The sequence below is a fragment of the Felis catus genome, chromosome E3 (genome assembly GCF_018350175.1).
Source record: "Felis catus isolate Fca126 chromosome E3, F.catus_Fca126_mat1.0, whole genome shotgun sequence".
In the NCBI taxonomy this organism is placed as follows: Eukaryota; Metazoa; Chordata; class Mammalia; order Carnivora; family Felidae; genus Felis; species Felis catus.
This window is the reverse complement of record NC_058383.1, coordinates 22,919,899-22,933,042: the sequence shown is the minus strand read 5'-3', so window position 1 is coordinate 22,933,042 and position 13,144 is coordinate 22,919,899. Positions and strand designations below refer to the sequence as shown.

General features: G+C 44.8%; 1 long non-coding RNA gene across 2 annotated transcripts in view; it reads right to left on the bottom strand.

The window, feature by feature from the left end:
* Positions 1–13,144, bottom strand: part of LOC109495245 — a 97,403-nt gene that overhangs the window by 53,911 nt on the left and 30,348 nt on the right. For both annotated transcript variants that reach the window (XR_006590945.1, XR_006590946.1), the window contains one exon: positions 10,018–10,307. This is a non-coding gene — a long non-coding RNA (uncharacterized LOC109495245). The remainder of the gene's footprint in view (positions 1–10,017; positions 10,308–13,144) is intronic.

Below are 13,144 nucleotides of genomic sequence, written 5' to 3'. Positions count from 1 at the left end.
ATCAGCTCTGTCTTAGACTGGGTTCCCCAGGAGCAGATCTGGGGACATGAGACCAGGATTTGTATGTAGGTGATTTATTAGGTTGTGTTCTCCAACCCCTCCTCGAACAGAGGAAATGGGGAGGGGAGGGGAGCCGTGGCTGGGGAGACGAAGGAGGTCAAGCAAGGGGGGTAATCAAGTCAAGTCACACAGAGCTGAAAGATGGCTCAACCCTTCAGGGGAGCTTTGGGGATAGTAGGGATCATACCTATAACTGTCACTTGAGGACAAAGGAGCTGGAGTATCCCCACAGCCTCACTGACAGTCTTTGATTAAGGGCCGTCCCCAGGGCATGAAACTTTTAGGCATTTCTGGTCCTTTAGAGCATGCAGGACAAGCAGGTTCTGGCAGCCTCAGGGGTAGCCCTTCAACACAGAGATGAAGGTACTGGCTGTTGGGGCTAAAAACCCATAGGAACCTGCAGTGCACAAAAACATCAAATAATCAGAAGGGTGTGGACAGCTGACCACATCCACACGTTCTGTCAACAGACGTTTAGGGAACACCTATTTACACTCTAGACACCACATGGAAATTAGTGAGGCAAAGCCTGAGCCCTCAGGGGTCCAGTTCTGATGTCTTCAAGGAGCAACTGTTAGGCATGATTCAGTCCTGTCCAGGCTCTGGAGAAGTGTGAGTGCAGACGCAGGCAGGAGCCCAGGGAGGAAGTGGACAGGCTACCCCGTAATTCCTGGGCACGACCTAGGATCATAAAGCATAAGTGAGGGGGAAGAGGGTATTCCCAGCAAAAGAACATGTGCAAAGCAGAGAAGTAAAAAGTACATGTTTGTTTAGAAATGGGGAGTAGTTTGCTGAGGCTGGAACACAAGGTATGGGAGAAAGGGAGCTCTCTGGAAACTGAGGTTGTTAAAGAGAGCCAAGCTGAGAGGGAAGACTTTTTCCACCTTGCTAGGTCAACGGTAAGATTGTGAGATGGCTGGCTATGGTTAGAGAGATGTTTTAGGAAGAGGGGTGGGCGTATAACAACTGGACACTGGGGGGTTCTAACAGACTAGCATCCATGACCCCAAGCAGAGGATTCCATTTCGTGATCGATCCAGGACAGCTGCACATGACCAGGCAGGCAAATGAGTCGGTTCTGAATCTGCACATTGGGACAAGAGGGGATTGGAGCCACGGACACACAGGAAAGAGCCAGAATATGAAGACACAGAGAAGGGTTTCTGAGGACATCAGCACCTAGTCTAGCAGGACACGTAAATATGTGTATTTTCTGTTAATATGAATATTGGTTCGTTTCAGTAAATTCTCTTTTTCTGACACAAGCCAGTCTGGGTCAAGTCTTTGTCACATTAAGAGTCCCTACTGGGGCTCCTGGGTGGCTCAATCGGTTCAGTGTCCGACTTTGGCTCAGGTCACGATCTCACCGTCTGTGAGTTGAAGCCCCATGTCAGGCTCTGTGCCAACAGCTCAGAGCAGAGCCTGCTTCAGATTCTGTGTCTCCCTCTCTCTCTTCCCCTTTCCCACTCACGGTCTGTCTGTCTGTCTCTCTCTCTCTCTCAAAAATAAAATAAAAACATAAACAAAAAAATTGTTTTAATAAAAAAAAAGAGTCCCTACTAATACAAAGTGTATGTTTTAAAACCAAAATAAGAACAAAAACCCTCTCAGATACACAATCAAAAGAACTTCATAATAGAGAAAAAAAACAAACCCTACCATCTATGTTGAACTTAAAAAGGTCTCAACCTCAGGGCACCTGGGTGGCTCAGTCGGTTAAGCAACCACCTTCGGCTCAGGTCATGATCTCATGGTTCATGAGTTTGAGCACTGCATCGGGCTCTGTGCAGCCTGGAGCCTGCCTCAGATTCTGTGTCTCCCTCTCTCCCTGCCCTTCCCCTGCTCACTCTCTCTCTCTCTCTCAAAAATAAATAAACATTTTTTTTAAAAAAAGGTCTCAACCTCATAACATAAAACTCTGAAAAATATTGTCCAGTTTGGACCAGGTTGAAAGGAATACCACACACAACCCATCTGCCCCACTCCTGAGCTCCACATAAACTGAAATGATGCCCAAAGGGCCTATCCCTTGCTTGTTGAGGAGAGAGGGGATGCTCAGAGAGGCTTTGGGAAGGACAGGAAACACCTCCATTTGATATCTGTTCCCTGTGACATTCATCAGAGGTGTTTGGATTAGAAGAGGAAGTCCCCACAACACTGTTCCATGTCCCCTACAGAGTATCTCCCTGAAGGAGGGCAGAACAACACCCTGCTGACTTTGGGTCCTGACTCACCCTGTAGGGCCCTAGTTGGTTCCCAGGTTTCATGTGGCACAGATGGTCTTTTCTAAGTACAGGGGACTTTGCCATCCAAATGCCCATGAAGCCATCAACGGCTTTGGAGAATGTCGCCAAGGCAGTATTCAGAGGAAGCCGCCTAGCCTTAAATGCTTTTATTGATAAACAAGCAATTCTAAAATTAGTGAGCTGGGCATTCAACTCAAGAAATCAAGGAAAGTAGGGGTGCCTGGGTGACTCAGTCAGTTGGGCACCTGACTCTTGATTTCAGCTCAAGTCATGATCCTCATGGTTTGTGGGATGGAGCCCCACATTGGGCTCTGTGCTGACAGCTTGGAGCTTGCTCGGGATTCTCTCTCTCTCCCTCTGTCTCTGCCCCTTCCCTGCACACACTCTCTCTTATTGTAAATAAGTAAATAAACATAAAAAAAAGAAAAAAAATAGTGAAAGTAAAACAAAACAAATCAAAAGAAAGCAGAGGGAGAAAATGTACAAAATTACAAACAGGAGTTGGGAAAAAGAAAGGAAACAGAATAGAAGTGGTAAAACCAAGCACTGCTCATTTGAAAGGACCAGTCAATAAAATGATGTGAGTGAGCGTGTGTGTGTGTGTGTGTGTGTGTGTGTGTAGTCACAAACTCCTTTTTTTCTGACCCACTTTTAAAAATCCTGTCTTTATGGGGGCACCTGGGTGGCTCAGTCAGTTAAGCATCGACTTTGGATCAGGTCATGATCTTGCAGTTTGGGGGTTCATGTCCCACGTTGGGCTCTGTGCTGACAGCTCAGAGCCTGGAGCCTGCTTTGGATTCTGTGTCTCCCTCTCTCTCTGTCCCTTCCCTGCTCATGCTCTGTCTTTCTCTCTCTCAAAACTAAATAAACATTTTGAAAAAAAAAATTCTGTCTTTACGTATTTTACATCTAGCTCCTTCCTCTCCCCGCTACATTCTAGTAATGTGATAGCTAATGTCATTATTATAACCAATCCTATAGTGCAACATCGAAAGAAAGTAAGGGATGGGGACAGGGGGTGATGATGTGGGACTGGAGCGAAGGCTGAGCTGGCAGTGCGGGAGGGCGCACTGGAGCCCCTGGAGGCAGCAGTGATCCTTAAAGACGGTGCAAGATTAAAATCCCCTTCCTCGGGAACCCTCTTGCACTGTTGGTGGGAGTGCAAATTGGTGCAGCCACTCTGGAAAACAGTGTGGAGGTTCCTCAAAAAATTAAAAATAGACCTACCCTATGACCCAGCAGTAGCACTGCTAGGAATTTACCCAAGGGATACAGGAGTACTGATGCATAGGGGCACTTGTACCCCAGTGTTTATAGCAGCACTTTCAACAATAGCCAAATGATGGAAAGAGCCTAAATGTCCATCAACTGATGAATGGATAAAGAAATTGTGGTTTATATACACAATGGAGTACTACGTGGCAATGAGAAAGAACGAAATATGGCCCTTTGTAGCAATATGGATGGAACTGGAGAGTGTGATGCTAAGTGAAATAAGCCATACAGAGAAAGACAGATACCATATGTTTTCACTCTTATGTGGATCCTGAGAAACTTAACAGAAACCCATGGGGGAGGGGAAGGAAAAAAAAAAAGAGGTTAGAGTGGGAGAGAGCCAAAGCATAAGAGACTCTTAAAAACTGAGAACAAACTGAGGGTTGATGGGGGGTGGGTGATGGGTATTGAGGAGGGCACCTTTTGGGATGAGCACTGGGTGTCGTATGGAAACCAATGTGACAATAAATTTCATATATTGAAAAACAAAAGCAAAAATAAAATAAAATAAAATCCCCTTCCTGCCTCTTAGGGATATTTCATGAGATGGGAAGAAAGGTTGGAATGGCTTTCCAAATGACTTGTGCCTGCCACAGTATGCTTCTGGAATGTGAAGCTGCTCCGAGATCAGCTACGTGAGCCTCCAGACATATTCAGATTACAGTGAAGGCAAGCCAAAAATGAAGAAAATACAAAGGCAGCTTTTGGAAAGAGAAAAAGGAATGGGAGCCATGATAGAGAGGAAATTAACACAATTTTTTCTTTAAAAGTCACTTACTTGGGGCACCTGGGAGGCTCCAGTTGGTTAAGCGTCCGACTCTTGGTTTTCAGTCAGGTCGTGATCTCACAGTTCATGAGTTCAAGCCCCACATAGGGGTCTGCACTAACAGCTCGGAGCCTGCTTGGGATTCTCTCTCTCTCCCTCTCTCTCTGTGCCCCTCCCCCACTTGCGCTATCTCTGTCTCTCTCAAAATAAATAAATAAATAAAGTTTAAAATATAAATAAATAAAAAATAAAAAGTCACGGGGCACCTGGGTGGCTCAGTCAGTTAAGCATCTGACTTCACCTCAGGTCATGATCTCACGGTTTGTGACTTTGAGCCCTACATTGGGTAAACATGAACCCCACCTCGGGTGAGCCCTGCTTGTCTCTCTCTCTCCCTCTCTCTCTCTCTCTCTCTCTCTCTCTCTCCCTCTTTTTCTCTGCCCCTTGCTCACTTGTGCCCTCTCGGAAAAAAAATTAAAAATAAAAAAATCACTTATTTTATGCCATTAATTTGAAAACAGTGATGAAAAAGGTGGAAATCTATTAGAGCTACAAAATACCTCAATTAATTTGGAAAGAATGGATATCTTTTCCATAGCTGAGTCTTCACATCCAGAAACGTGTCTTATCATGCATTAAAGTCTTTCTCCAGCTCTGTCTGTGTAGTTTTCTAGTTTTCTTCAAAAGGGTCTTGCACTGTTTTTAAGTTTGTTCCTAGAACATCTCTGAGTTTTCTAGTCTGGATAATGGAATGGCTGAAGGAGTCACTCACAATAGCAACAGAAACCACAGAAGACCTAGGAATTAGTATCTAGAATAGTCAAGACACTGAAGAAACAATATAATGGGAGCAATGTTGATGGACAGGCAACTTGCCAAGCAGACACCAGATCAGACATCAAAATCCACTTAAAACTGTGGTACAGCAGCTCAGTGAGGGACAGCCATCCAATGGGACACCCTCAGCGACAGTGGGGGACGCACTGCTGAAAACCATGACAACTTAAATCGATCTCAAAGTCAGTATGCTGAGTGATTAAAGCCAATCTCCAGATATTACTAACTGTATGATTCCCTGTATACGACATTCTGCAAAAGACTAAACTATGTTGATGAAGAATGCATTGGTGGACACTTAGTGAGTGGGAGGGAAAGACTATAGAGGGGTGGTCCAAGAGAGTTTTCCAGGGTGAAGAAAGTGTTTTCGTTTGTGGTGATGGTCACACGAATCTATCTATCTATCTATCTATCTATCTATCTGCACATATATATACAGACACATATAGACACACACATATATATGTTAAAATTCATAGAACTGTACACCCAAAAAGGGAAATTTTACTTATATGATAATTAAAAAAATTTTTTTAATGTTTATTTATTTTTGAGAGGGAGAGATCGAGCATGAGTTGGGGAGGGGCAGAGAGGGAGACATAGAATCTGAAGCAGGCTCCAAGCTCTGAGATACCAGCTCAGAGCCCAATGCGGGACTTGAACCCATGAACTGTGAGATCATGACCTGAGTCGAAGTCGGATGCTTAACCCACTGAGCCACCCAGGCACCCGTACTTATGTGATAATTTTTACAATAAAATAAGCAAAGCAGTACAGTGGGTAGTGCAGTTCTAAACAAAGAGATGAGTCAACCCAGAACCAGTCCAAATCTATAAGGCTGTTAAAGTATAAAACAAGCCCTAGTTTCTAGGAGATGGTTTGCACAATGTGAAGACACTTAATATGACTGAACAGTACACTTCAGAATGATTAAGATGACAGATGTTGTGTTAAATGTATTTTGCCCCAATTTTTTAAAAAATTAGTCTTAGAGTGAGAAGTGTTGAAGTCAGGAGATAGGTATTTGGGGGATCATTCTACCATTATACTACCTTTTTAAAATTTGAGATCTTCCATCATAAACTTTTTTTCTTTAAAAGCATGGCTTTTCAGGGGTGCCTGGGTGGCTTAGTCAGTTAAGCGTCTGACTTTTTTTTTTTAATTTTTTTTTTCAATGTTTATTTATTTTTGAGACAGAGAGAGACAGAGCATGAACGGGGGAGGGTCAGAGAGAGGGAGACACAGAATCTGAAACAGGCTCCAGGCTCTGAGTTGTCAGCACAGAGCCCGACGCGGGGCTCGAACTCACGGACCGCGAGATCATGACCTGAGCCAAAGTCAGCCGCTTAACCGACTGAGCCACCCAGAGGCCCCTAAGCGTCTGACTTTTGATTTTGGCTCAGGTCATGACCTCACGGTTCATGGGATTGAGCCCCACATGGGGCTCTACACTGACAGTGCACAGAACCTGGTTGGGATTCTCTCTCTCTGCTTCTCCCCTGCTTACACTCTCTCTTTCTCTCAAAATAAATAAATGAACATTTTAAAAAAATATTTTATTTTTTAAACATTCATTCATTTTTGAGAGTGAGAGAGACACAGCACAAGTGGAGGAGGGGCAGAGAGAGTGGGAGACACCGAATCAGAAGCAGGCTCCAGATTCTGAGCTGTCAGCACAGAGCCTCACGCGGGGCTTGAACTCACAGACCGTGAGATCATGACCTGAGCTGGAGTCGGACGCTTAACCAGCTGAGCCACCCAGGCGCCCCAATAAATGAACAGTTTTTTTTAAAAAGAAAAATAAAAAGAATAAAAACATGGCTTTTCAGATCGATGGTGACATGCTAACAAAAGCACGAGACATTGACTTTTTGTTTAGGAAAAATAAGATCTCACCTCAAATATTTTATTTTATTTTACATTTTATTTTATTTTACTTTATTTTATTTTGTTTTTATTTGAGAGAGAGAGAGCACACATGAGTGAGAGAGCACAAGCAGTAGAGGGGCAGAGCGAGAAAGAGAGAATCTCAAGCAGACTCCACTCTCAGTTCAGAGCCTGATGCGGGGCTCAAACCCACAATCCTGGGATTATGACCTGAGCCGAAATCAAGAGTCAGATGCTCGCCTAACTGAGCCACCCAGGAATCCCTCACCTCAAATATTTTAGAAGATTGGTTAGCTTTAAAATTTGTACGTAAGAAAAACAAAACATGGAACACCCCAAGGACACTGGAAGAAGGCAGTCTTGTAATCCGGGAGCGAAGAAGAGCTTGCAAAGCCCAGAAAGGAAACCCAGAAAACATAAAAGAAGGGACAAAAAAGCCATGGATTTGGTGACATAAAAATTCAAACTTGCATATGGTTAAAATACCACCAACAATATAACATTATTAAAAGCTCAGCTGTAAACTGGGAAAAAACTACTTGTCCCAGATTCCCCAATTAAGGAATGTGCCTGGTCCCTAAAGTCCTCTGAGCTTGCTTCCTGTGGCATAAATCTTCCTTTCAAGTCTTTATCTTTGCTTTTCAAGCTTCTAATTTGAGAGATAGGAGCTCATGCTGATTAGGGATGAAAACCCCCCACACGTAGCACATGGATGACAAAGAGAGACTCCCTTGCTGCCTGTTAATGAAACCAGGTGTGGACCCTTAAGGAGTAAAGCGCATATACTGGGACTCTCCCTCTGAATGTCCCCAGCCTCAGTTTCTCCATCTGTACATGGGGATGATGACGGAACCTCCCCAGCAGAGTGTTCAGCCTGATGTCCGGCAGCACATTAAGAACTACAGAAATGTTAGCTATGCATTTTGATGGGTGATGGGTTTACGGATGATGGCGGTGGTCTGAGTGGGAATTTATCTTCCTCTGGGTAGATTTCTGTGATTCCTAAGCACTAGTCAATGATCAGGTATTACTATTGTAATCAAGAAAACATTGCTTACATTTGTCTTTTTTTAATTTTTTTAAGAGGTGACTCAGAGATGAATCGAATCTCTGGAAGAGTGTTCAAAGAAGGAAATTATCGGGATGCTTCAGCTAGTTTGTAGTCTTTGAGAGTGTGGTTCTGTCGCTAGATTCCTTATCCCAAGTACATGCAAGGGTGACTAGGATACAGAACCCACCTGTGGAGGTCTCCTCTATGAGGTGGTTGGAGTCAGATGGGTAGGATGCTTAATGCAGCACAAGATAATGAATGTCAGGACACAGATAATACAGAAAGTTATGGTGGGTGCTAATTCTGACCTGAGTAGCTAGGGAAGGTCATCTGGAGGTGACATTTGAACTGAATCTTGAAGAGTGAGGAGGTATTCCCAAGTGGGGGGGGGGGCGGGGAGTGAGGATCCCAGAAGAGGGAACAGCATATGAAAATTTAAATGCACACAAGTGCAAGAATGGTATGGCCAAGCTGGGGTGAAGCAAGGCATCCAAATGGATTCTTGCAGGAGTGGGGGAGCCAATGAGTTTGGAATGGTGGGCTGAGGGTCATGAGGGTCTTAAAGGGGTTCTGACTCACCCTAAGGTGAAACAAAGCAGGGGATTTAGTGGAGACTTTTTGTTCATTCAATTTCACAAATATTTATTGAATGCATCGTGTATTAGTATTCCTTTTCCTAAGTTATGTGTTGTTCCTGTAACAAATTACCACAAATTTGGTGGCTTAAAACAACACAGATTTATCATTTTACAGTTCTGGATGTCAGAAGTCTGACATAGGTTTCACCAAGCTAACGCCAAGGTGTGGGCAGGGCTGTGTTCATTCTGGAGGTGGAGAGGAGAATCCATTTCCTTGTCTTTCCAGCTTCTAGAGGCTGCCTGAATCTCTTGGTTCATGCCTTCTTCCATGTTCAAAGCCAGCCATGTCCAGTAGAATCTTTCTAATAAAGCGATCTCCCTGGTTCTGACTCTTCAGTTTCCCTCATCTGACTGGCAATCTTAATTCCATCCTCAACCTTAATTCCCCCTTGCCACATAACATAACATAATCACAGGTCCCAGGGATTAAGACATGAACTCTTTGAAAGCCATATTCTGTCTACAGACCGATCATAGTACAACATGGGAGAGGACTACCCAAAGACATGAATACTGGGAGGTGTGAATCATAAGGGGACTTCTACACACACATCCTTACATTTCCAGCTTGAGCCCCTTGGTTGGAGGTGATATAAGAAACAACACAGCCCTCAGATCAGATGCCAATGGAAATTAAAGACCAGTTTGGTTTTCTAGTCATTTGTATGGTCTGCTCATAAGACTCTCTGTTCCTATCCTCTTGTTTGCCAGCCAGGCCAAGGTCCCATGCAGAGCAAGATTTTTGTGGCACAAGACACGGGGGGGGGGGGTGTCCAGTTTCCTGCAACTACGTCACCACCATCTGGTGCTTTCTCATTATGCCTGCCATCTTAAAACCAAGGACAACTGGGGACACCTGGGTGCCTCAGTCGGTTGAGCACCTGACTTCAGCTCAGGTCATGATCTCGCAGTTCATGAGTCCGAGCCTGGCATCGGGTTCACTGCCATCAGCACCAAAGCTGTTGGCACAGAGCCTGCTTCGGATTCTCTGTCCGCCTCTCTCTCTCTGCCCCTCCCCACCTGCACGGTCACTCTCTCAAAAATAAGCAAACATTAAAAAGCAAAACCAAACCAAGGACACCTGGGAAAGTCCCCATGTGACATTGCTCTTCCCATCTCATCCCCTCCCCCCCAGAGAGTGGGTAAATCCATCCTTTGTTCTGCACAGTGGACAAAACAAAATAGGACACAGAAAACAGGTGGTTTTCAAGGAACATCCAATGTTTGGGACAATGAAGGTGAGAGGGTTAAGGGTACCTGTTTCAAGGTGGCAGGATCTGGGTGTCTGATTTCTCATCCTCAAGCCACTGCTGGTCTCATTACGGGATGTGCCCTCACGCTGAGGGACCAGAGGAATGTTTGCCACGTTACCCTCCATTTACGCTGGCTTCCAGCTGTATTTTCAACAGGAGGTTTCTGGTTGTGCAATAAGCATCTTAGGATGTGGAAACAGCTCAAGCAGCAGGTAAGGTCAGCTTAAGGTCATTTTCATAACCAAACTGGTTGCAGGCAACTTCTGGGCTGTTTGGTCCATACTGGAGCCCCAGCTATCAAAATGAGTAAAGAAACAAATAAAAGTTTTTAAATTAAAAAAACAAAAACAAAAACTAGAGCAAGGTTGGCTTTGATACACTCCTTTACCCTACTGCCAATAACCCAGATCCGTAACCAAGACCTGTTGCTTTAGTTGCCTAAATGGCCCCACCATCCGTCTTCTCTCCATTGTCCCTGTTACCACCTACCCCCAGATGCCACCATCCAACCGGGACTCCGGCAAGATCCTCCCAGCCAGTGGCTCAGCATCCTCTTTGCCCCTTTCCAACTCCCATTGTTTTCACTGGAGCCTAAAGATCTTTTGAAAGCACAAAGCTGCTCATGGGCCTCCACCTCTCCCAATATAATGCCTTTCCACTGTTCTTTGTTCTAAATGTTTATTTATTTTTTAAATATTTACTTATTTATTTATTTAGAGAGTGAGCACACATGCGTGCACAAGCGGGGGAGGTGTAGAGATGGAGGGAGAAAGAGAGAATACCAATCAGGTTCTATACTCTCAGCATAGAGCCTGATGCAGGGCTCGACCTCATGAATCATGAAATTATGAACTGAGCTGAAATCAAGAGTTGGACACTCAACCAACCAAGCCACTCAGGTGCCCCCAGTGGTTCTTAACCTAAGACTTCAGTTCTCATATGGCCTGCAAGACTCTTTATGGTTGAGTTTCTTTCTCCTTTGTGCTGTGTGCTCCACTCACGGAGGCCATCCTGGGGCACATGCTCTATCCTTCCTCTCATCCTCCCCACTCTAGTGTGTGTCTGCTGACTTTCAACCACAGGCTTGCTCTTTTTTGCCTGAGTGTCTCCTCTGGTCTCTCAAACTGCTTGCCTACCTGTCTCCCACCCCCAGCAGCCCTCAGACAATGGCTGATGAGAGCTGAGGTGTAAATGCCCAAGGTCCTCACCTGGGTGGATCATCCTGAGGTGTGTGCCCCCAGTGTGTGCCAGCAGAATTAAACCCATTGCCTGCCATGGTCACTGGCTTGAGAGTTGTGATGGTTAATTTCCTGTGAGGTAGTACCTAGTTACTGAATCAAATACTAATCAAAGTGTGGCTATGAAGGTATTTGGTAAATGTGATTAACATCTACAATCAGTTGACTTTAAGTAAGGGAGGTTGTTCCCAATGATATGGATGGGCTTTCATCAGTTGAAGGTCTAAAAAGCAAAAGTGGGGTTCCCCAAAGAAGAAATTCTGTCTCAAGACTGTAGGAATTCCTGCCTGAGTCTGCAGCCTGCCAGCTTACCCTACAGAGTTAGGACTTGCTAGCCCCATATTTGTGTTGAATTAATTCCTTAACATGAATATCTTTGTGTACATCTATACCCACCTCTTTATCCATCTCCTCATCTATCTATCTATCTATCTATCTATCTATCATGTATCCATATATCGCCTATGGGTTGCATTTCTCTGGAGAATATTGATACAAGAGTGTACCCTTTACTGGCTGCCTTCCCTCCCGTCTCATTTCCCCATTCCCCTACTCTTCCACCTCCCAAATAAACTACCTGCACCGGAATCCTCTTCTCAGGGTCTGCTTCTGAGAGCAATCACTCTAAGAACCTTCCTCAGTTTCCTGAAGGTGCCATGTAGGGTGACCACCTCATCCCAGTTTGCCCACAGATTTCCCAGTATCACTAATGAGGGTCCCGTGTCCCAGAAACTACCTTTCCTCCCTTACCCCTCACCCCCCATCCCTGGGGACTTAGAATGCTTTGCCCAGAACTGTCCCAGTTTTCAAACTGAAAATCTGGTGCCCAGAACCCACCCCAACCCACTCAACCTCACACAAGTGAGATGGCTGGTCACCCTATGCACCGGGTCCTGTTGTGATGCCTCTATACATGCTGTTCTCTCTCGTTAATTTCTACTGATCATCCTCTCAGATCTCCCCCATGTATCATTTCCCCAAGGAGACCTTCTCTGACCTACCTAGGCCTAGATCAGATCTCCCTGTTGAACTGCTCTGACACCGTGGCTATCATTTCACATTTTACAGGCATATTTCTATCGTATCAATGTCTGTCTCATGCACTAGAGTGTGCATTCCTGTGGAGGAAGCTCTTATATGATGGTCAGTCCAGCGTGGTCACAGGAGGGAACACAGGAGAGGCTCGGGAAAACAGATTTTACTCTACCACAAGTCCTAGAAAGAGCAAGCATGCCATGCCACACAGGGTCAACTGGAGAAACCAGTTGTTAGTGGTTACTGTCTCCTCTGGTTAGGAGACAGAAATTAGGAGCAAAGGGAAGCTTGGTCAGGATTGAATACTACTTTGAATAATTTCAGTGGGCTCTTAGCTATAGGCGTAGTCCCCAGTTGCCTGGTATCTGGCCCTGGGGTACTTAAGGTTGAGGAATATTGCTTCCTGGGATATATAGGCCAGAAAGAGTGTATGTGGCTTTGGATTTTTTAGTTTGCATCTCAAAGGCATGCTTTGGGCTGAGACCTTTGCTATCTCTAGGAATCGTCTAGCTCCAGGAAGGGCAGTTTCTCCCCAGCCAGAAAGGCTTTTAAGATATCAAAACATCATAATATGCAGAAAACAAAAAATATAAACAATACAAAGCTGTACTGGGGGTTACTCTTCATTGATTCCTGGCCCATTGTAGGCATGCAAAAAACTATGGCATGCCGGACTCAAAGCTGTGTTTAATGAATGAATGAATTTCCAGGACAGTAAAGGTCTAATCCATGTAACTCCCTTTCCATGGTTGTCCTGTGGGGGGTGTTTATGATCTGGATGGAAGAATGGAATCAGAAGTAAAAACATAGGAAGGGCACCTTGATTTCGGCTCAGGTCATGAGGTTTGTGAGATCAAG